Raw genomic sequence first — 22014 nt, 5'->3', positions numbered from 1 at the left:
AAGAATGCTTTTTGGACCAAATGCCAAAACACAGCTTCCTACTCCTTCCCGCTTTGTACTGACTTAACCCATTTAGCTCCTGAGTTGAAAAAAAGAGGCAGTGGAAGCGCAGCTGGGCCTGCCCTACAGGGCTGGGGGCGGGGGGTGGGGGGGCCGGTCCGGAGCTCCTGGGTCTGCAGGGAGGGGCGGGAGGAGGAAGGGAGGGCCCGCCAGGAGCTGGGAGGCGGGGCACGTCCCCTGCAGGTTTCTTCCCACAGCAGCCTGGCCGTAGCACAGAGGAGGCAGTAGCCTCTTCTTTTCCTGTTTCTCTCCACACACACCGTGAAGGGCGTTGGGCCTGGATGCCCGCTCCACCTCCATCAACTATTAGTGTGTGCTTGGGGCAAGTTACTTAGCTTTCTGCTTCCTTATCTGTAAAACAGAAATCATAATAGTCTTTAGTTATTGTGAGGATTCTTTGAGGCCATCCTTTTAAAGCTCTTAGAACTGGGTGGGAAAGAGCAGATTCTCAGCAAATGCTGATAAAATCAGCACTCTTTCTGCTGATAACCCTTGTGATTTCCCCTGACGCCCTTGGATCACTGATTTGGGGGTGAAGGAGGCCCTGGGTACGGGTAGCTAACTAGGAAGTGGGGAAGGAGAATTTGTCTACAGAATCCTCTTCTTTCTGGAAATTCCTGGGGCTGGCAAGAAGGCTGATGACAACAGCTGGTTAGGAGATTAGTGATAAAGGACCCTTGCTTGCTTCAGTGTCTGCTGTCGATTGTGTCCACATGGAGGTGGTCTTCAAGCGCGCAGATCTGTGGTGGGTGATGGGTAAGAAAGAAATTCTCTAGATGCAGAGAAGTACATATATTGACTAGGAGTAGAAGGTGAGGGAATACCTATAGAAGGTTAGCACCATAAATCGTGACTTGAGGAAATTCGTTTTGGCTTGACCTCCCCCCGTAGAACCTGAGCAGAATGAAACTGGGAAGAGTAGCAGGACTTTGTAGGGAGAGTTTTGAGGTGGGAAGGGTTAAGGCCAGAGATCGGGCAGAGGAGTCAGGTTGTCACTTTCACCATCAATAGCAAATGTTTGCTGAGTCTCCAGACAGTTTTTGCCTCATAGGCAACACACCCGTGGACTTTGAAACCTGACTGTTTACGTGGAATAACCCTACCTGTATAGTGTGTTGACCACAGTTTTCCAGACCATAGTGAAAGCTTTTATATTCTAAGTGACTGAGTGAATATGCCTGATGAATCTTCACTGAGGAGAAATACGTAGGAGGAATCCGGTAAAGGTTGCACGTGAAGGTCTTGGCCCCCCAATGTGAAAATCTTCTTCAGCCCCTGTGGCAGAGACAGTGCAGTGCCTTCACCAAACTGTATACATCACCCTTCCCAGGGCTCTTGCAGCTAGGTGGGACCGTGACCAGGGACCAGTTCTGGCCACTAGAATGCTAGTGGAAGTGACGCAGCCACTAACATTTCCTAGGTTTTCTACTCCTCTTTTTCCTTTCCAGGAGACAGAGCCACAGAGGGAAGGAGTGGGGATCCCTGAGTCGAGGCTTAGAAGATCTCCACCTGGGAGAGCTGCCTAGTCAACATCAGAATGTGAGTGGACCAGAAATAAAACAGCTGTGGCTGAAGGAAGTTTCAGGTTTGTTGTAGACGCTAGCATTAGCCGCCCTGGCTGGTGCAGCCTCAGACAGCAAAAATGACCAGTGTTGAAATCCTATTATTGGAGTGACCGTGGTGTTTCAGAACAATAATGATTTCTTTTACCTTAAGATTTTGGGAGTTTCTTGTTAAAGTGTGAATATAGAAATATAATATATTAAGCAATTGAAGTTCATGATATATACTGCATGTGGAAATGCATAGAATCATTCATTCATTCATTCAGTACTGAACAAGTGCCTACTATGTGCTAGGCAATGGGCTAGAGGTGAGACTGATGGTTTTTCTGATTGGTCGTTGGTGAAGGGCTTGTTTATTGGGATGGAGATTTTTTAGATCTAAATGAGAAACATCCACTTTCTAGGGTGTCTCCTCCCTCGTTCTTGTTCCTCAGTCACACCCAGGAAGGGCAAGGGAAGAGGTCCCAACTGTGAGCATCTGGGCTCACCCTTTGTGGCACAAGTGCAGGCAACTCCCTGGCTGAGAGGGGAGGCCCTGGGCTGGGAGTGGGGCGAAAAGGAAATCCCTGTGCACCAAAGTCAGGTGGGCGGGAGAGGACTGCTTACTCATTCATGTCAAGACACGCAAGATAGGATCCAGGAGGACTTATTTATGGGGAGCTTGGGGTTCCTTGGAATTGGAATCTGTTAGAAGGTCCTGATGTCTAATAATGATCATTGGTATTAAAATAAGCACACAAAAGCAATGTGATTTTTCTCACCTATAGATATATGATCTTTGGAAATCTTTCCGTTTTCTTAGTATGAGGGAGATTCTGAATAACGGAGTGAGGGACTGAAGTAGAATTTTAATCTCACATCATGTGAGCACATTCTGCATTTATAGAAAGAGATACAGAACCACTTTGTTTAGGCATTTGTTTCACTTTTATGCATGAAGCCCTCCTTAAGAGGGGGCTGAGTGGCCTCCTTTTAACTATCAAAGATGAGACTATAGTGAACCGATATCCTGGGAAAGGGGAAAGAACATTTGCATGTGATGAAGAAAGCCCTTTGCTTCGGACCCAGAGTTCTGGAGAAAGGGAGACCAACTGCCTAAAGAGGTCAGGCCTTCCTACGGGGAAGAAATGGGAGTTTCCCTAACTGCTCCCTGGAAGGCAGATTAGAGAAACTTGTTAGGTTGAGCTGGAGTCTGCTGACAAGAAAGGACAGTGAGGACCCTAGAGTGGGCCTCGCCAGGAGGACAGGGGATTGAAGACTCAATGCAGGGGCCTAAGGATTTTGGGTAAAGGCTGGTGTCAGGGAGGAATGTGTTGAAGGCAGGAACCCCTCCTAGATGACACATTCACCCTGGCATGATTTCAAGATTTTGCAGAAAAAATGTCTGGGCATCAGAGGGTGGACTGGTGCCTGGTGAAACGGAAGAGCTGAAACCTTGGAGCTGGAACCCAGATCAGGGGCAAGAAATCAATAGACGGAGCAGGGCCTAGAGTGGCAGTGGTGCTAGTCGGCTGATGACAGTGTCCAGTTCCCTCTCCCTCTTTCATCATCTGATTCTTGGAGGCTCCCTGTGTGCTTGGACAGTAAGGGATGTGGATTGTGAAATTATGAATGGGGAGGAAGCAGTGATTGAGAGGGCATTCTGGATATTAAAAGAGTATGTGAAACTTGAAACAATTGGGTTAAAAAAAGTTGTCACTGTATTTTTACTCAGAATAGATGATACTAGCCTTCAATATATCTAAATGAAGAATGGGGTAAGAATCAGGCCCCTAAATACAGACGTGAAAGGAGTATAGGATTTGTAGCTGTGGTGAAACATAATTTCACGGGCGCAGCATTTTTGGCTACCTTTTGAGCTTGGTCTGGTGTGCACATGTGACCAAGGTGACATTAGCAGAACAGCGACTTCTGTTCACACCTCCGAGCTAGTTTGGAGTTCTGCTAAAACAGAAAGCAAACTATTCTCGTGGCAGTGCTGACTTAGAGGACAACAGCAATTCATTTAAAACAGGTTTTTCAAAACAGGTTGACATACAGACTTCTTTTAAGGGAAAATACTTTACAGATTTCCATCACTGACTTAAATTATTTTTACTGTAAGGATATGGTCTTTTTCTCTCTCCCTCTTTCCTTTCTTTTCTTCTTTTTCTCTTGTTCTTGGGGCTTATTGAGATTCTTAAATCTTAAGTTTCTGTTTGTTTTTTTTTTAAATCAAATTTGGAAACATTTCAACCATTATCTCTTCAAATATTTTTTCTATCCCCACCCTCACCCCAGTTAATCCAGCAACATACATTATTAGGTTGCTTGAAGGTGTTCCACAGCTCACTGATCCTGTTTATTTATTTTTTCAGTTTTCCCCCTTTCTCAGGGATTACTGTTCTGTACAACCTAAGGTACAATGTCTTGAAACCATTGTTTTATATATTTTTTCACTGTTTTCTAGCACTTTCCAGCAGGAAGGTAACACCGGTCTCGGCTACTCCATCTTGGCTGAAAGGTAACCTATCAGGGTTGTCTTCAAAACCTCTCTCAAAAGAGTAAGGGAACTTCTCTTTCCCAGAAAGCTTCAGAAAATGTCCTCCTCAGGTACATTAATCACTAGCAGTCATGTTTTTTCACCCTGAAGCCATAACTCTTGAAAGGAGATAGCATTGCAATTTTTAAGCTGGACTTGAGCCACGTGCTCCATTGTTAGAACCAGCAGTGGAATTAACCTCTCTCTGTCAGAGTTTCTCACCCTCAGTGATCGTGACATTTTGTGTCAGGTAATTCTTTGATGTGAGGGGTTGTCCTGTGCACTGTAGAATGTTTAGCAGCATTCCTGGCCTCTACTCATGAGAGGGCAGAAGCACCTCTATCCCAACTGAGAAAACTGAAAATATCACCAGATGTTACCAAAGGTCCCGAGGGTGGGGGAGGGGCCTCCTGCTCTAAGTATAGAGACTCCATGAGGTGCTGTGGATCCAGATGAAGTATGGGGAAGTTACCAACAGAAGGGGAGGCAGCCACAGGGTCCATCATATAGTATATAAGCACCATTAAAATTTTTTAGGTAACTTTTAGAAGTTATAGCCCGTTTACAGTTATTACAAAACATTGGCTATATTCCCCTTGTTATACAGCACATCTTGTAGCCTGTCCTACACCCAGTAGTTTGTACCTCTGTCTCCTACCCCTTATTGCCCCTACCCACCCCTGCTGGTAACCACTAGTTTGTTCTCTATATCTGAATCTGACAAGCATCATTTTTTGTAACAAAATAGATTTACAGATTATTTGGATACATACAAGGGCTAATGTGTAATTCTTAGACACTAATAATAAGCAAGTTACAGATAAGTTAGAGAATCAAATTAGGTACATACACAAAGGCACAATGTGAAGTATAAAACCCTGTAGCACATGGTGTGCATGTACTATTATTTGTACACCATTAGATCAAATCTGTACTTTTTTTTTTTTATCTTACAAGATTTTGAAGTTCACTACTGTATCATGCCAACACCTGGACTCTGTTTCCTGTGTAGATTAGGTAGATGGTGGTGAACAGGGTGTCCAATAAGTTTAGGGGCACTGAGAGACCATTTTGGGGAATTTCATTATTTTATAACATGTCACATTGTGCTTACACAGCATAGGGGTGTCCTCCGAGGTAAAAAGACAGGTACATGGCAGAGACACTGAGAAAATGAAGTGTGGTGCATTGTGGCTGAGGCCAGGGAGGCCTTGCTCACTTGCCCTCTCTAATACCACACTCCCTGGGATGGGTAGAGAATGAAGTGCTGGTTATCTTCTAAAGCACAGTTGCTGAGGCTTTTAAAGAACTATCTGTTCTTTCCCTTTAAACTTTTGCTCTTTAATAAAATTATTTGCAGAGCACTTAGTTTACAAAAGCACTTGTGCAAAAAGCTTATTTCTATTGAGATATAGTTGACATACTGTGTAAGTTTAAGGTGTACAAAAGTTTTGGTACATTTCTGTATTACCATGGTGTTATATATGATTACCACTATAGTGTTAGCTAACACCTCTATCACGGTCACATAATTTCTTTATTATAGTGGGAACAACTTCCTAGCAACTATGAAGTTTATAATAGTTTTGTTGTCTACAATTGCTGTACTGTGCATTACATCTTCTGGACTTATTTATCTACTGTTTGCAAGTTTGTGCCCTTAAACAATACGACCCCAGCTCCCCCACCCCCCAAGCCCTGGTAGCCACCATTCTGCTCTCTCTTTTCATGAGTCCAGCTTTTTTGGATTCTACATATAAGTGATATTGTACAGTATTTGTCCTTCTCTGTCTGACTTACCTCAGTACAGTCGACCCTCCATTTCTGCAGGTTCTGCATCCATGGATTCAACCAACTGTAGATCCAAAATATTCCCCCCAAATTTCCAAAAAGCAAAACTTGAATTTGCCATGCATAGGCAATTACTTACATATCATTTACATTATCTTCACCACATTTACATAGTATTTACATTGCATTGTAAATTATAAGTAATTTAGAGATGATCTAAAGTATATGGGAGATCGATGTAATAAGTGAAATAAGCCAGAAAGAGAAAGAAAAATACCATATGCTATCACTTACATGTGGACTCTAAAAAAAGAAAATAAAAGGACATGAACTTATTTGCAAAACGCAGACACAGAAAACAAACTTATGGTTGTGGAGGGTGGGGAAATGGGGTGGGGAGGGATAAATTCAGAGTTTGGGATTCGTAGATATTAACTACTATATATAAAATAATAAGGAAATCAACACATTGTAAATCAACTGTACTTCAATAAAAAAATAAAGTATATGGGAGGGTGTGCCTAGGTTATATGCAAATACTACACCATTTTATATGAGAGACTTGAGCGTCTCTGGATTTTGGTGTCCGAGGGGAGTCCTGGATCCAATCCTCCATGGATACTGAAGGACGGCTGTACAATGCCATCATCTATTCATGTCGTCAAAAATGACAGGATTTCCTTTCTCATGACTAAATAGTATTCCACTTAATATATGCATATATGAAACATCTTCTCTATCCATTCATCTGTAGACAGACACTTAGGTTGTCTCCATATCTTGGCTGTCATGAATAATACTGCAATGAACATGGGAGTGCAGGTATCTCTTCAAGATCCTATACAAAAGCACTTTTCAAATCATTGCCTTGTTTAATGTAACTCAGTTATTATTAATATCATTCCTACTTTAAACAAGTGGAAACTCTCAAATCCCTTAACCAAATCACCCAAAGTCACACAGGAGGTGAATGGAAGAGCTGTAGTTTGATTCCAGATCTGAACCTTCTCATTCCGAGTTACATTTTTTTTCTGTAAATCTTCTTTAGGGTCATAGCCCATGAAACACTCTCCCTAAATGAAAGAGTGGGGGAATTCGCTGTTCGCTAGAAGTACCCTGAATCTCTGGAAGCTCCAATGCAAACTTCAGGCCAAGCACTTTGGCATTGCCGAAGAGTCATTGTTTCTGACAGGCACAGACTAGCAATTAGACAGCACCTGACTAGCTCTGTGCGTACTGCTCACACAGTCCACCTGCCTTCAACCCTCCCTAGTCACCAAAGTCCTGCCTTAGAGAAGCACAGTCTTCTCACCACAGGCCCCAGGAGAGTTTTATGGATGGGGAAAAACCTTGCTACATGGGACCAACAGTGTAGGTACCACCTGCAAGTTTGTTAGAAATGCAGAATTTCAGGCTCCACCCCAACCCACTTAATCAGAATCTGCATTTTCACAAGATCCCCACATGATTCACGTGCACTGTAAAGTTTGAGAAGTGCTATTCTTAGGTCTAGGTGTCCTTTGTGACTTCTCAAAGTCCTCTCCAGTGTAGTGGTTCTTTAACCCAACAGCAGATGATCTGGGCAGTTTTGCCCATTCCACTGAGGTGTGTCTAACCACATTAGCAATGTTATGGCTGTTGTTAAGGTTTGATGTCCACAAGCATGTCTGCCTCAAACTCTTCACAGCTTGGAGTCTTGCAGGAGTATTTATCTCTGAAGATCCCAAGAGCCTGGCTGCATAGGACACGCACAGGTCAGACCTGGATCCCAGCTAGGGGTGTGGCCTTTAATGCCAGAGGCCTTACACTCATGCTCTTCCACTGGAGTTAAATCAGGTGGCCGTGGATCATGGTCTCTTAGTGATCAATACTTTCAGGATCTTCACAGATAACGTATTTCACGCTGTAATAGCTTAGGAATGTAGACGTCATCTTCTAGAATGATAGTGATGGCTCCAAAATTTGATTTTCAGCTTCGTCATTTATTAGTTGTAAGATGCTGGGCAAGGAAACTGATTTCTATGGCCCTCACTTTTTTATAGATTGAAGGGATTAGGCGGCCATTAAAGGGCTCTGATAGCCCATCAGAACAGACACACCTGTGGCCAGGCAGAGCGATAATCTCTTTACAACGGCTATAAAGCGTGACTGTAATCATGTAGACAGACTTTGTATCAGTTTATGAAAACTGCCCAATTAGACTATGAAAATGATAAACATAGACTGACAGAGTCTTGGAAAGTCCTTTCCAGACCAAGATTACTCTCCCAGGAGAATCTAAGTGATAATCACAGAGTGGAACACGGAGGTCTCTGCGACCTGGGGAGGTAGCTATGACTGTAGCTATGAGCCTGACCCTTGTGCTCAAAGTTCAGCTGCCTTACAGGGGCCCTTCGCTTACAGAAACAGAAAGGAGCGTGTCATCTGCTTCTGCTTCTGCTTCTGCAGGAGACAAGGCCCTCCCTAGACAAATCCAAGCTTTGCTAGTTCAGCTTCTTTACTGAACGAGAGTTCAGCTGTCGTGGCATATGTGATCAAGCAAAACCTGTCAATTAAAAGCACCAGAAGCTTTTTTTAAGTTAATTGTAAAATATTTCAAAAATACAGAAAATAATAGATATACTTATTGAATTGACAAATATTAACATTTTCTAATATTTCCTTTAGATCATTCTTTTTCTCTATAGAAATTAATTCCACCTACAGTTAGTCATACCCATTCTTCTGTTCACTAGAAAAACCGTGATTTTGAAGTTCTCTCTTTGAAATTAGACGTTGTAATTTTATTTCTATAATGGTTACTCTTACATTAAAAAATACATACTCCAAAAAGTCAAAAGTTAATATGGCTACACTATATCTGAACAAAACAGTGACTGTAGAATTCTTTAAATCATCTTTCCCACCTATTTTTTTCTTTAGTATTTTAGTTTTACATCATTTAAATTCCTCTTTTCAGTAGTCATCATTATTATTGTTTTTCCAAATAGCCAATGAGTGTTTACTTACCAAATTCTTTGATTCATACTGGCTTTTGCACTCCACTCTTCCCTTTTCAGTTAGGTTTCCTTTTTCTAAAGTACATTCTTTAGTAGTTCTTCCAGGGACTATTTGAAAACACAGGCACTCAGACTTTCTTTGCTTGATCTCTCCTCTTGAAGGACAATTTAGCTGGTGTTTTTCTTCAGCACTTTCTGTTGTTTTGTGGTCTTTGTTTTTTCCTGCTGAGAAGTCTGCTTTAGTCTAATTGTTACTTTGTACATAATCTGTTGGGTTTTTTTGTTGTTGTTCTGAAGACTAAAATTTTCTTATTATCAACAGTGTTCTGCAGTTTTACTGGGATGAATCTCAGGGTGGATTAATTTTTACTTATTTAGCTCAGTATTCATTGTGATTCTTAAATCGGAACATTTAAGGCTCTCATTGATTCTGGAAAATTCTCATTGACTATTGCCTCTCCCTCAGTCATTCTGTTCCTTCCTTTGTGACTTTCAGACATCGCTGTCCTCTATCTCGATAGTTAATTTTGTATACTTCATGGAGAATACAGATTCTATCCAGCACAGACACCCACAGATTCCTACCCTAAACCTACAGATATTTTAATACATATGCCTTTTCTCATTTCTTCACCTCAGGTTAGCATAGGTATCATGACACAAGTTCTGGTGTGAGACTCAAGTTCATATTTGTGTTCCATTCTTATCTGATGTTACTTAAGAATTTCCAAACCTCAGTTTTAGACTTGAACAGAGGTGCTCAGTGGAGATAAAAAGAGTATCCATTTCTTAAGTTTGTTGTGAAGAATAAAATAACATACATAGTACCAGCATAGTAAGCATTTAATAAAATGGAATAGTTAAAATAATTGTCATCATATCATCTGCTCAGGGAAAATTCCTGCACTTGTGTTCAGTGTCCATCTCCTTTGCAATTTGTAATATTCTCCTTTTCTCTAGTATTTTCAGCTTCTTCATCTCTCCTACATCTCCTACATCTCCTCCTGCAAGTCTGACCTTGCAGACTATAAAAATATCCAGGTTCTTTTTTCTTCCAAAACGACAAGTTTCTATCTGTAGCCTGAGATCTCCCTCCAGCTACCACCCTTTTATTTTATCTTCCTTTCTCAGAAAGGGCTTCTGCTACATTCTGCAAATTATTGTTCCCAAGTCACTTTCAACCAACTTTCTGTCTTCTTTTACGAGCTCAGCTGTGGGTTGTAAAATTCCATATTACATTTAAAAAAATCTTCCTGTTGCACTCAGTCACTTTCATTATGATGATGGTGGTCACTGTTTTGAGCCCTTGCTTTTTGCCAGGCATTGGGCTAAGTGCTTTACTACCATTGTCCCATTTCATCCTCATAATAACAGGACGAGGTAGAAACTATTCCTATTCCTATTCAACAGATGTTGAACTTGAGATTTAGGGAAACTGAACAACTTGTCCGAGTCATACCTCTAGTAAGTGAGGGAGCTGGGATTCAAATCCAAGGTTCTTTGAAACCAACTAGTTGGAGTCTCTAGATTAAGCAACTATGATGACTGCGCTACTTTTAGGATTCCAGTGACGATATCCAGTCATGGTCCTTAGTGTTTAAGCCCCTCAGATTTTCTGATACTTGTAGCCAGTAGTGTCCTGTGGGTGATCTAGGCAACAATGCTCTTAGTCCCTTAAGGGCTGGGTCTCTAGTATATTTTGTTTTCTATCTGTGGTACCTAGCACTGAACACAGTAGGTGTTTGAATTTATCTTGAATGAAAGAAGAAAGTTTTTTTTTTTTTTAACCATTTCTGCTCATTATAACCTCCTTCAACTATTCCATTCATTTGAATGTTTAATCCAATGATTCTTCACTGAGCAAAGAGGTGGCAGAGTCACCCTGAGGAGAAGGGGCTCATATCTGAATCACTTGGGAGAACTTTTCAAACCTACATAGTCCTCCGTTGCTATTCTGACACTCTCCTCTGCGGGACAGGCTTCCAGCTCTCCAGCCATACTGACTGAGCCACGGAAGGAAATGTATTATAACCCTCCTGTATGTTAAGAGGATAAAAAAGTCCAGAACCTCTGAAAGTCGGGTATTGCCTATTCCTACTTAAGTATTCTATGCACACAAATTTTCTTGCCCCAAACAGATTATAGGATTATAGGAACTTAGCAGGAATTCTTTCTTTATCTTGGAGATGTTAGATTCATAGTAAGAACTAGAAGAGACCTAATATTATCTGGTGGTTTTCGTATTTCCATGATGAGGAAACTGAGGCCTTGAGAATTTAAACAGTCCTCATTTAAACAATGCCTATGATTGAATCCTTTGCAACGGCCAGCAAAATGTTAGGCACATAAAAATGTGCGCAATCAATACTCATTATATGGGTGAAAAAATTAGAAAGAAAAATCAGATGGACGCGAAAGTTGGCCTGCTTTTCTGCTACACCTCAGGGGCAAAAATGCTGTTCTGACTACTTCCAGTCATAAACACACAGCCAGAAAAATATTCACTGGACCTGTCCTCACTCTGCTCTTCTCTCTCATCCTTGAGTTCTTGGGGGACATTGTAAGATACACTGTGTGATCTGGTGCTTATCTAGTTGTAAGTATTTTTCTGCACATTTTAAATCTCTTCCTGCACTTTGTCTTGTGCACATGAAATGCTCTGAGAGCATTTTAGTTTGTGTTGTTTTGCCTCCCTCCCTTACACCCAGCCCCAGGAACAGTTTTTGGTATTCTTTTCTTTCTTTTTTTTAAGAATTTGACATGCAAATTTTATTTGTTTAATATTAAAGTAGCTTTGCCTAGTGATGTTCTTCCAGGGAATCAGTTCGTAACTCACTGGGGCTCTAGGAGCCCCGAGACCAGGATAACTGAGAGACTGGCATCGAGGCTTCTTTTTCACTTTGAGCTGCCTCCATCCCCGTCTGACGAAGGTGGTTGCAATGATGGCAGCTTTCACAACTTTAAACAGCTCTTCTTAGACACTCTTTCCAAAAGTGTTGATAGGAGACCAAATCACAGGAAGTGGAGGAGAAACACAAAATAGAATAATTTTTAAAAGCCTTTGCTGGGCTGCAGAAGGCTTGAGTCCATTTCCACAATGTTGGGATTCTAATAATGGTTAACCGAGTTCTTCATTGATTACTGATAACTGATGCCTAACTTTTGAGTAAAGGTGTCATACAGGTCATATTTACCTTTTTTCAGTTGACTCCTGTCATGCTTTTAAAACGTAGTCTTAAAAGTAAATGAGTGAAGGTTAAATTATTTTTTAAGTGTAATTATAGCAAAAAGCACATTGTGCTGACTTATTTTCAGAGACTCAAAAGTACATATTTTGAGAATAGCTTCCTGTTTTCTAGGAAGCATGTGATCTTAGTCTGCAAAGATGAGCACATTTGAGAACAATGTATCATTTACTTATTGCACAATTGCAAATCCACAGCCTAGTGAATGTTAATATTTTCTGGGACTGATAACAGAACTTTGGAAGGATAGAAGCTACAAAAATAGTCAGAAGGTATCCACAGTTCTGGAGCCTGAGTTCTGTTGCACAGGAACAGACCACGACAAAGAGCCCAGAGTGGCAGTACACTAGCCTGGGAGTGAGGGGGTTAGAGTTCTCGTTCTGCTCTGGTTCAAGCCAGCTGTGAGACCTTGGATAAGCCTATCAGTCTTGCTATAGCTTCTCATCTTTAAAATCAGAGGATTGAATTTCTGGTGATTGGTAATATCTTTTTCAGTTCTAAGATTCTCCTATTGATTTGAATCAACCACCACCATGATGGGAGGAATATGTGATGGTGACAGATGGTGTCAGCACTGGAAAGATGGGGTATAGGATGGAGAGGAATAAACTAGTGATCTTTTGAGAGAGGGAGGACGTAATCCTTCATCCTAAAAGCTTGTATTTCACAGCATCCCAACTTAATAGTGATGTGATTATTTCACTGTTTAAGACTTTCATGTCCGTAGATATGTCCAGCTACATATTAAATACAACTAGATGAGTTTCATAGAGCTGGGAACTTTTCCGCAATTCTCAATCAGTTGTTTTGTATTCTGGGATCATGAAGACCAAATCTTCATGGTCTCCATGACCAAAACTTTGCTGTCATTTCTGCAAAAGTATCACCCTATTCAGCCAAAAGTCCACTTGATGTGGAAGGCAGCATGTTGCTCAGAATGGCAGCTGTGGCCTTGTGAAGCCTATTCTGGGTGACTAGCTCACCTGCCTTTTTTCCCTGTTTGAGTTTGTTGGTGGTGGTTCTTTCTCTACCTCTGGAGTGGTCCTGGGCCAGTAGCATGTGATGAGTGGGCTTGTTAGCTCTTTTAGTTAAAAGATATTAAGACTTACTCTGGCTGAGTGATTGAGGTTTATTTCAAAGATAAGCCACACATAGGGAGTATAAACTTATGAAGTGGCTCTAAGGGACTCAGAAAATTCATGGAAACCCGGGAACGGCTGGTGTGATAGGTTTCAGGGAAAGAGGAACTTGGGAGACAGGATTTGGGAGGCAGAAGAGCCAACAGAGATCTAACAGCTGAGTTACCTTGCGGAATCCTTAGCACTGGGGTTTGTTTTCCTCCCAGGAGCATCACCATCACGTGACTCAGTCATGCTCTTATCTCTGTTTCTCTTTGTGTGTGGTCGCTTCTCCTCTCAAAACACTTGAGGCTGTTATTTCCCAAGTCAAATTCCTGAGACAGAATTTATCCATCCAACTGATAATCCTCATCTCTGTTTTGGGTTGTGCCCAGCAGAGAGGTAACACAGCAGGCCTGAGATGGCTATCTTTAGAAGGGCCTGCTTACAAGATTGGCGCTTGGCTGGTGTTTGGATGTTTCTTTCTGCCGTTCTCAAAGCTGGTAAGGGTGGTTCTCTGTGCCTAGATTGTGCAAATAATAATATTTATGCTGAGCACCTGTTTTCCTTCTGGGAGCCTGGAATTTTAGTGCATGCTATGCAGAGAGGGCAGATGTGACCAGCCCCCAATAAAAATGTAGTACGCTGCATCTCTAGTAGGCTTTCCTGGACAGAAACATCACATGCATGCTACTGCATTTTTCACTGCTTGAGAAAATAGTATGTCCAGGTGTATTCCTTCACAGAAAGAGAGAGCATAGGAAGCCTGTGTGTGGATTTCTCTGGATTCTTTTTCCATTAGGACCTGACTGTGTATCCTTACTCCATCATGGTAATGAATCTTAGCCATGAGTCCAATTACATGTTGAGTCTCATGAGTCCCTGTAGCAAATCTCTGAATATGGGGATTGTTTTGGGGATCACAACAGAGACTGCCTCAAAGGACCCAGGCCAACTTAGGTATTGGCTGTCCTAGGACCAAGAGTTCAACTCTGGTCCTATCAATTGCATATGGGGGAGGGAGGGTGGAGTCGTGCTTGGCTTCTCCAGCTTATGGAATGGTCTGAAGTGGTGGTTCTCAACAGGCTGCAAAACAGAATCTTCTGTGGTGCCTTTAAAAATTAGACCCCATTCAAGATTAATTGGAACCTTGAAATTAGAATCTGTGGGGATAGGGCCTGGATAGTGACATATTTTAAAAGGTTAACCACTATGTATAAAAATAGATAAAAAACAAATTTCTTCTGTATAGCACAGGGAACTGTATTCAATATCTTGTAGTAACCTTTAATGAAAAAGAATATTAAAACGAATATATGTATGTGTATGTATGACTGGGACATTGTGCTGTACACCAGAAATTGACATTGTAACTGACTATACTTCCGTTATAAAAAAAAAAGCTCTCCAGTGATTCTCATGTACAGCAAGAGCAGCGAGAGTTGGGACCAATGGTCTGGAGCAATTTTCCTCCATGGGGCTCTAAGTGGCAGTTTCCTTCAGAAGGTGACTGTAGGCTTGGGAGGCATTGTGATTCATCTGGCCTGTACAGGGCACATTTTTCACATGAAAGAATGAAGAATCAGGTCTTCAGGCATCCTTAAAAACAAAAAAAAGAAGGATGAGCTTGCTTAGTTGTACTTGTAAGCAATACTCTGGGAATTGTGTCATTTTAGGGGTTCTACTGAGGCCATCTTCATAGCGTAAAATTTATGCTGACGACTTTCTGTGCTTCCAAACTAACTCTAGTAGGAAAACAAGCAGGAAAAAAAAAAGCATTAAAATATAGATAGCCAGCTGCAGCAGTATTGTGCTGTTAACACACATTCCAGAACATGTTGTTCCACAAAATCTCTCCCTTATGAAATAAAGTCACATCTGTTTCTCAGGGTGATTCAGAGATCCACGTTCAGTTTTTCACCCTGATTGGAGAGAGTCTCACTTTGTATTTAGAAAAGCTGGTTGGCAGGAAATCCCCCTGGGCCGTCTGGTGGTATCATGGTGACCCGTCCCTTTCAGTGCAGGGGGCACAGCAGTTGACCTTGGGGTGTGGCTGGGTGGGTTCCTCCGCCAGTCTCCCCGTCGTTCGCTGCATGAACAGACTCCAGCTCTCTGGAGCAGCCTTCATTTGGTAGATCTGCCTTAATGCAATGTTCTGCTCACAGTGGACGCCTGGCAAATACTTGTTGAGTTGACTTGAGGTGGTGATGGAAGTACTAGAGAAAGAACAGCTGCTGACCAGCAGGAGCTCACTGCCCTCCTGGCCTGTGTTCTCTGTGGAGCCCAAGGCTACTCCATAAAGCGCCCCTTGGATAGAAGCCCTTCTTTCCTACATGCAAGCAGCCTTGGTCTGCGTGTCCTCGGGAGATACCCTGACACCTGGGATAAACAGGACTTAACTTCAGCCTCCAGCCTCCCCTTTGGAATTGCTGGCTCTCTTCCTCACATGTGCCCTGTATTCAATCAAGCTGTTCCTCTTCCCCCATCAAAATCTGCTTTAGAAAAGGGCTTGAAACTTACTCATCCTGAGAGCTTCAGGCTTAAATACTGTTGTGAGTTTCTGCTTTTCAAGAAAGCTCAATGAAAAGCTTCAGGTGAAGGAGGTTGCTTTCAGGGGGTAATGGTAGTACAGGGGCACAGAGGGGGTGACTTCCTGGTATCCTTGGCACCCCGGCTGGAGTCTCCTCCTCGAGGCTCACCGCATCCTGTGGGGCCTGGCTCTGCTCAGACACGTGGGCCCAGGGCATAGCTGACCTTCAGGACCACTGCTGAGAGCACCAGAGAAGCAGCCCCCCTTCTGCCACCACCGTTCTGTGGTCCCCAAAGCACTTCATTTCACGATTCCCTTTTGCAGCCCTTTCCGCAAGTTAACCAAGGCATTTGGCCGCTGCGGTGCGGAGTCAGCAGGAGCAGTTCTGTTTTCTCTTTGCTGCTTGGCAAACGTCTCAGATTTGAATGAATTCTCAATTCCATCTGTGCTTTTGGACGTTTTCCTAAATACAAGGCTGCTACAAGACCAAGAGTCTTAACATAGTGTGTAATTCTACCCCAAGAGGCCTGAAGAAAGGCTGTTCAAATGAAAACACCATGAGACCAGAAAATGATATTCTTATGTGCGGGGCACTTACATACTGAGAAACAGAACTTCCTAAACAGCTGGCAATGAAACGACACCAAACATGGCGGGGGTGGGGGGGGGGTGGACAACAGACTGCAGAAATCGCATATGCAGGGTGACATGTGCAGCTTTGGTAAAACATAGGCTGCATGCACATACACAGACCACTTCCTGTTTGCTTACTGCGTGCCGGCACTTTGTTGAGCGCTTGTATACCGTACTTTGTTACATATGATTGACAAAAACCCAGGAAGGCAGTTCTTACTGTGCTCATTTAACAGATGAGAAATGGAAGCTCATGGAAGTTCCACCTTGCCCAAACTTGACCAAAGTCATGCTGATAATATGTGAGAGAAGTCCATGCTCTTTTAGACTGTTTTGAACTGTTGCTATGTATATCTTCAAGGATAAATCACTGGCGATAAATCATAATATTAGTGATAAAGGATGAATGATTTTTATTTTCTTCATTTTACTTATGTATATTTTCTAATTTATCTCTAATGAACATCTTTTCTTAGTAGAAAGTTATCTTTTAAATGAAACATTTATACCAAATACCAAACAATTTATAGATAAGTATATTTACTGTGAAAGACTGATTTAAAAGTTATGCAAGAATTCTCTTTATTCCTTTTGTGGAACCATAAAGGCTTCTGTATTAGTTGCTAGGGCCTCTATAACAACATACTGCACCAGCTGGGTGGCTTAAACAATAGAAATTTATTTTCCCACAGTTCTGGAAGCTAGAAGTCCAAGATCAAGGTACTGGCAGGGTTGGTTTCTTCTGAGGATCATTGTCTTTGGCTAACAGATGGCAGTCTTCTTCTTGTGTCTTCACATAGCCTTTCCCCTGTGGGCAGATGTATCATAATCTCCTCTTCTGATAAGGACACGGGTCATATTGAATTAGTGCCCACCCTCATTACCTCATTTCACTTTAGTTACCCCTTAAAAGGCACCGCCTCCAAACACAGCCACATTCTGTGGTCCTAGGGGTTAAGACTTCAACAAATGAATTTTGGGGAAACAGAGCTCAGCTTGTAACAACTTCCATCATAGAAATGTCCAACCTAAAACATTCAGGAGGTTAAAAATTAATCCCAGTGTTGAAAACAATCTTAACAGAAGTTTGAGAATATCTTATCTCTTCTCCTCAAATAAAGAATATTTTTAGAGTAAACCTTAAAAGACTTTTCCAAAGACTCCCGAAAGAGCCAAAGAAAGGTCTGATGCTGATAATACAGATCTGTAATTGTCATACAAAAGGACTTCAAAACCCTATGACAATGACCATTAAGCCATGTTTATCAGTGGTCTGCATTTGTGACTCAAAAATCTCTCTTCCATATTTCACGAGACATATGCATCATTTTAGCTAAATTTCTAGAGTCCAACTGATGAGACACAAGGCCCCAGACTGCTGTATCTGAAAATGCCTTTCGATTGTTTTGTTTTCCTCTAGTCACTTTCGGTGATAAATGGTCCTCTCAAGCTCAGGAACAATGGGGCAGTGAAACAGTGACCTCAGAGATGGTACAATAAACTGAAGAGAAGACATTCTGCTCCCTGCCCCCCGTCTTTGACAAGATCAACATTGTGTATACAGTTTTAGGGCCAGGCAGAGGATGGCGTTTTCCTCTAGAGTCCCTGATACTGATGGTGACTGGCTAGGAAGGAAACCCTGAAGGAACCTTGTTCTTTCTCCCCTGTGGCTTTTCCTTATGCCTTTTCCACTAACTTGTAGACCCTCAGAGGTCTAGACCTGTTTCTCACTTGCCACCATCCACTTCACTCCTTGGCTTGTCCTACCCTCTTCTCTGCCTGCCAGTTGAACACTGTCTATTCAGTGAGGTCCGGCCAGGAGCCTAGCTCACCTCCTCTGGAATGTCTTCCTGGACTGGACCTGCAACACTGCTGCCTTCCGTAGATGTTTGTAGACCTGTCTAGAATGAAACTCCCAGAAGACAGGGAACTCTTCTTGTCCCTAAGATGGTTTTATGTTAGTAATTAATGCTCATAAATAGGTGCTAAGTGAATGAATAAATGTATGAGTTTTAGATAATGGTCCCTCGCTTTTGCCACAGTTTCTGTATTAATTATCCATTGTTGTATAACAAGTGACCCTGAAATTTAGTCACATAGCATCACAACATTTATTATTTCACAGTTCCTGGAATCTGGGAATCGCTTATGTGACTATCTTTGCCTCATGGTCTCTCACAAGATTGCAGTCAAAGTGGCAGCTGGGGCTGCAGCGTCATCTGAAGGCGCAACGGGGGAGGATCTTGTTCCAAGCTGGCTCCTGCAGTTGTTGGCAGGGTTTATTTATTTATTTTTCTGGCTGTTGCATGGAGGGTCTCACTCAGTTCCCTGCCATGTGAGCTTCTGTATAGGAAAACTCACAACATAGCAGCTGGCTCCCTTCAGAGCCAGTGAGCCCATGGGAGAGGGAAGAAAGATGGAAACCAGTGTTTTGTAGCCTAGCACTGGAAGTGACAGCCCATCACTTTTGCTGTGTTTTATTCTGTCAGTGAGTCACTATGTCCCAGCTACACTCAAGGAGAGGTGATTACGCAAGGATGTGAGAACCAGAGGAAGGGATCATTGGGGGCCTTCTTAGAAGCTGCCTACTGCAGTCCCACTCTCCATCTGCACTTCTCCTTGCTGCCGCTCTTGCTGCCTTCCAATCACTGTGCACAAAAGGGATCTTTGAAAATACAAGTCTGATCATGTCACAGACAGACTCCCACCAGGTCTGCATGGTCTGGTCCCTGAGCGTGTCTCCTGTTTCATCTCTTACCCTTCGCTCCAGCTACACAGATTGAGTTCCTTCTCCTGGCCGTGGTCCCTCCCAGCACAGGTCTTTGCACATGCTTTCCTGTCTTCCTCCAGCTCCCTCTGCTCAATGCCAGCACCTCATTTGGATTGCAGCTCGGTTACTGCCTCCTCAGGGATGCCTTCGCCAACCCCGTAAGCCAGCTCCTTTCCCTGTTTTCTGCTCTCTGCTCCTCAGCACTTGACTGTGTTCCACCATCAGACTATATGCTCTGTAAGAGTAGGAATGGGTTTCCTTCTACTTTTTTCCCCTTTTTCTTGCTTGTGTATCCAGCACTTAGGAATAATGTCAGCACTTGGATACAGGATAACTATTTGTTGATTTAAGGAAAAAAAGACATCCTAAGGACAGTGACCGAGATACTGTAAACACCGACTCTTCCCTTGAGATTCCCTGGGATTTTTTTGACATACTGTTTTTTTTTAAAAAAAATCAGTCCTGGATAATAGGGGGAAACATCTTATTTAGGAGAGCAGAGCTATAAAGAAAGCAAATTGCACACAATCAGCAAGTGACAGGAAACCAGGTCTCTGACTAATTATTTCTGGTCCTTGTTACCGACTGGTTTCAGAGCAACTTAGTGGAATGAAACAGCAGATACTTACTGAGGAATTTGTATGTGCCAGGTGTTGTGATGGTGGCTGCAGAGGATACCAACTGAGTGGGGGACACTCTTGGCCCTTAGGAGTTCATAATTTGGAAGAGTCTTGCAAAAATACACAAATAGCAAGAGCAGAGGCGAAATGGGATTAACACCAAGAGGAGAAAGTGTCAAAAGAGTGCGACAAAGGATCCAAGGAGGGAAGAATTTCCTGGCCTGCCAATTCCCACATCAGCCCCAGGATGGAGGGGCAGGATGGAGCCTTCCAGGGCCATGCAGAGCAATCCAGGCACGAGGTGAAGAGGTCACTGTGGACAGTGCATTTTCTTTCCCAGCCTTAGGTTGGTTTATTGTCCAGTTCTTTGGGTGAGGGTAGCTTGTTAAAATGTTTGATAAGTAAGACAGTTTGTGTTTATAGCTAATATTACTGTTAAAATCTATGTTGAATGAGCAGCCTTTCAAAACTTGCTGTTGATAGAGCGTCAGTTCTACAGTCTTGAAAAGCTAAAAATAAGTTTATTCCATAGATAATTTCATAAAAAAAAACCTATCAGATGTTTCATTCATCTAGAGGATTCTTTAGTTTTAAGGAATCTGGCCACAAAGTACAACAGGAAGTGTGAGAAAGCAGCCTTTCTTTCTTTTTTTTTTTTTTTTTAAGTCCAAAAAGAGCAAAAGTGTTTTTATTTAATTTTTTTTAACATTTTTTATTGATTTATAATCATTTTACAATGTTGTGTCAAATTCCAGTGTACAGCACAATTTTTCAGTTATCCATGAACATACATATATTCATTGTCACATTTTTTTCTCTGTGAGCTACCATAAAATCTTGTGTATATTTCCCTGTGCTACACAGTATAATCTTGTTTATCTATTCTACAATTTTGAAATCCCATCTATCCCTTCCCACCCTCCGCCCCCTTGGCAACCACAAGTTTGTATTCTATGTCTATGAGTCTATTTCTGTTTTGTATTTATGCTGTTTTTTTGTTTTTGTTTTTGTTTCTGTTTTTGTTTTACATTCCACATATGAGCGATCTCATATGGTATTTTTCTTTCTCTTTCTGGCTTACTTCACTTAGAATGACATTCTCTAGCAGCATCCATGTTGCTGCAAATGGTGTTATGTTGTCGGTTTTCATGGCTGAGTAGTATTCCATTGTATAAATATACCACCTCTTCTTTATCCAGTCATCCGTTGATGGACATTTAGGCTGTCTCCATGTCTTGGCTATTGTAAATAGTGCTGCTATGAACATTGGGGTGCAGGTGTCATCCTGAAGTAGGGTTCCTTCTGGATATATGCCCAGGAGTGGGATTCCTGGGTCATACGGTAAGTCTATTCCTAGTCTTTTGAGGAATCTCCATACTGTTTTCCACAGTGGCTGCAGAAAACAGCCTTTTAAATGCTTCAGCAGTTCTCGAGGTCTGGAACAAACAATTGTTTATTCACTGAGTAGCACCTATGTGCATAGAACATGGGCTAAGTGTTGCGGGGAGACCTTGAGGCATTGCTACCCCTGTAGCTTATTATCCATCTGTGGAGTTAGGAAATGCAAGTTTTATCACAACAGTACAAAATTTACAGAGCAGTAGAAGAGACATCAGGCTTGAGACATGCCCAGTGAGTGGTACAAAGTGTAAGCCTCAAGGACCCTTCAAGAAGGGAAAGCTCACAGCTTTGGAGCTATTGGGATATAAATTGGAGTTTGAAATAACAACAGCTAACACTTTGCCAGCACCTTAACTACATCAGGCATCACGAGAGGTGCTTATGTGCATTTTCTTCTTCATTTCTCAACAGCAAAGCTGTTGGGTAACTGAAAACTGACCGTAGTGGCATAATCAAGTAGAGGCTTATTTTTGCTCACAGATAAGGAGTCCAGGAGTAGGCAGTGTGATGATACAGGTGCTTGAGAAATCCTCAAGTTTCCAGCTCCTTCCAGCTGTCTGCCCCAACAGGTTCTGGATGTGGTTATCCCCACAGTACAGAAGGGCTGACCCACTCCAGGCTTTGCGTGGGCATCTCAGCAGATGGATAAAGGAAACAGTGAGTGCTAATAAATGGAAAGAAGAACTTCCCTAGGGGTCCCCAGCTGACTTCAGACTTCCCCTCCATCACATTGGTTGGAATGTGTCATAGAGACACTCCAG

At 42.3% G+C, this 22014-nt stretch overlaps 1 long non-coding RNA gene across 1 annotated transcript; it reads left to right on the top strand.

Annotated features, from left to right (window-relative positions):
• The first annotated feature begins 825 nt into the window (after positions 1 to 825).
• LOC116660937 lies at positions 826 to 6253 on the top strand. The gene is made up of 3 exons (XR_004316621.1): positions 826 to 1280; positions 1509 to 1599; positions 4075 to 6253. It is a non-coding gene; the product is annotated as an uncharacterized LOC116660937 (long non-coding RNA).
• Positions 6254 to 22014: the final 15761 nt, after the last annotated feature.

The sequence above is a fragment of the Camelus ferus genome, chromosome 3, assembly GCF_009834535.1.
Source record: "Camelus ferus isolate YT-003-E chromosome 3, BCGSAC_Cfer_1.0, whole genome shotgun sequence".
NCBI lineage: Eukaryota > Metazoa > Chordata > Mammalia > Artiodactyla > Camelidae > Camelus > Camelus ferus.
The sequence above is the reverse complement of the archived record's forward strand: the minus strand, read 5'-3'. Positions and strand labels throughout refer to the sequence as shown.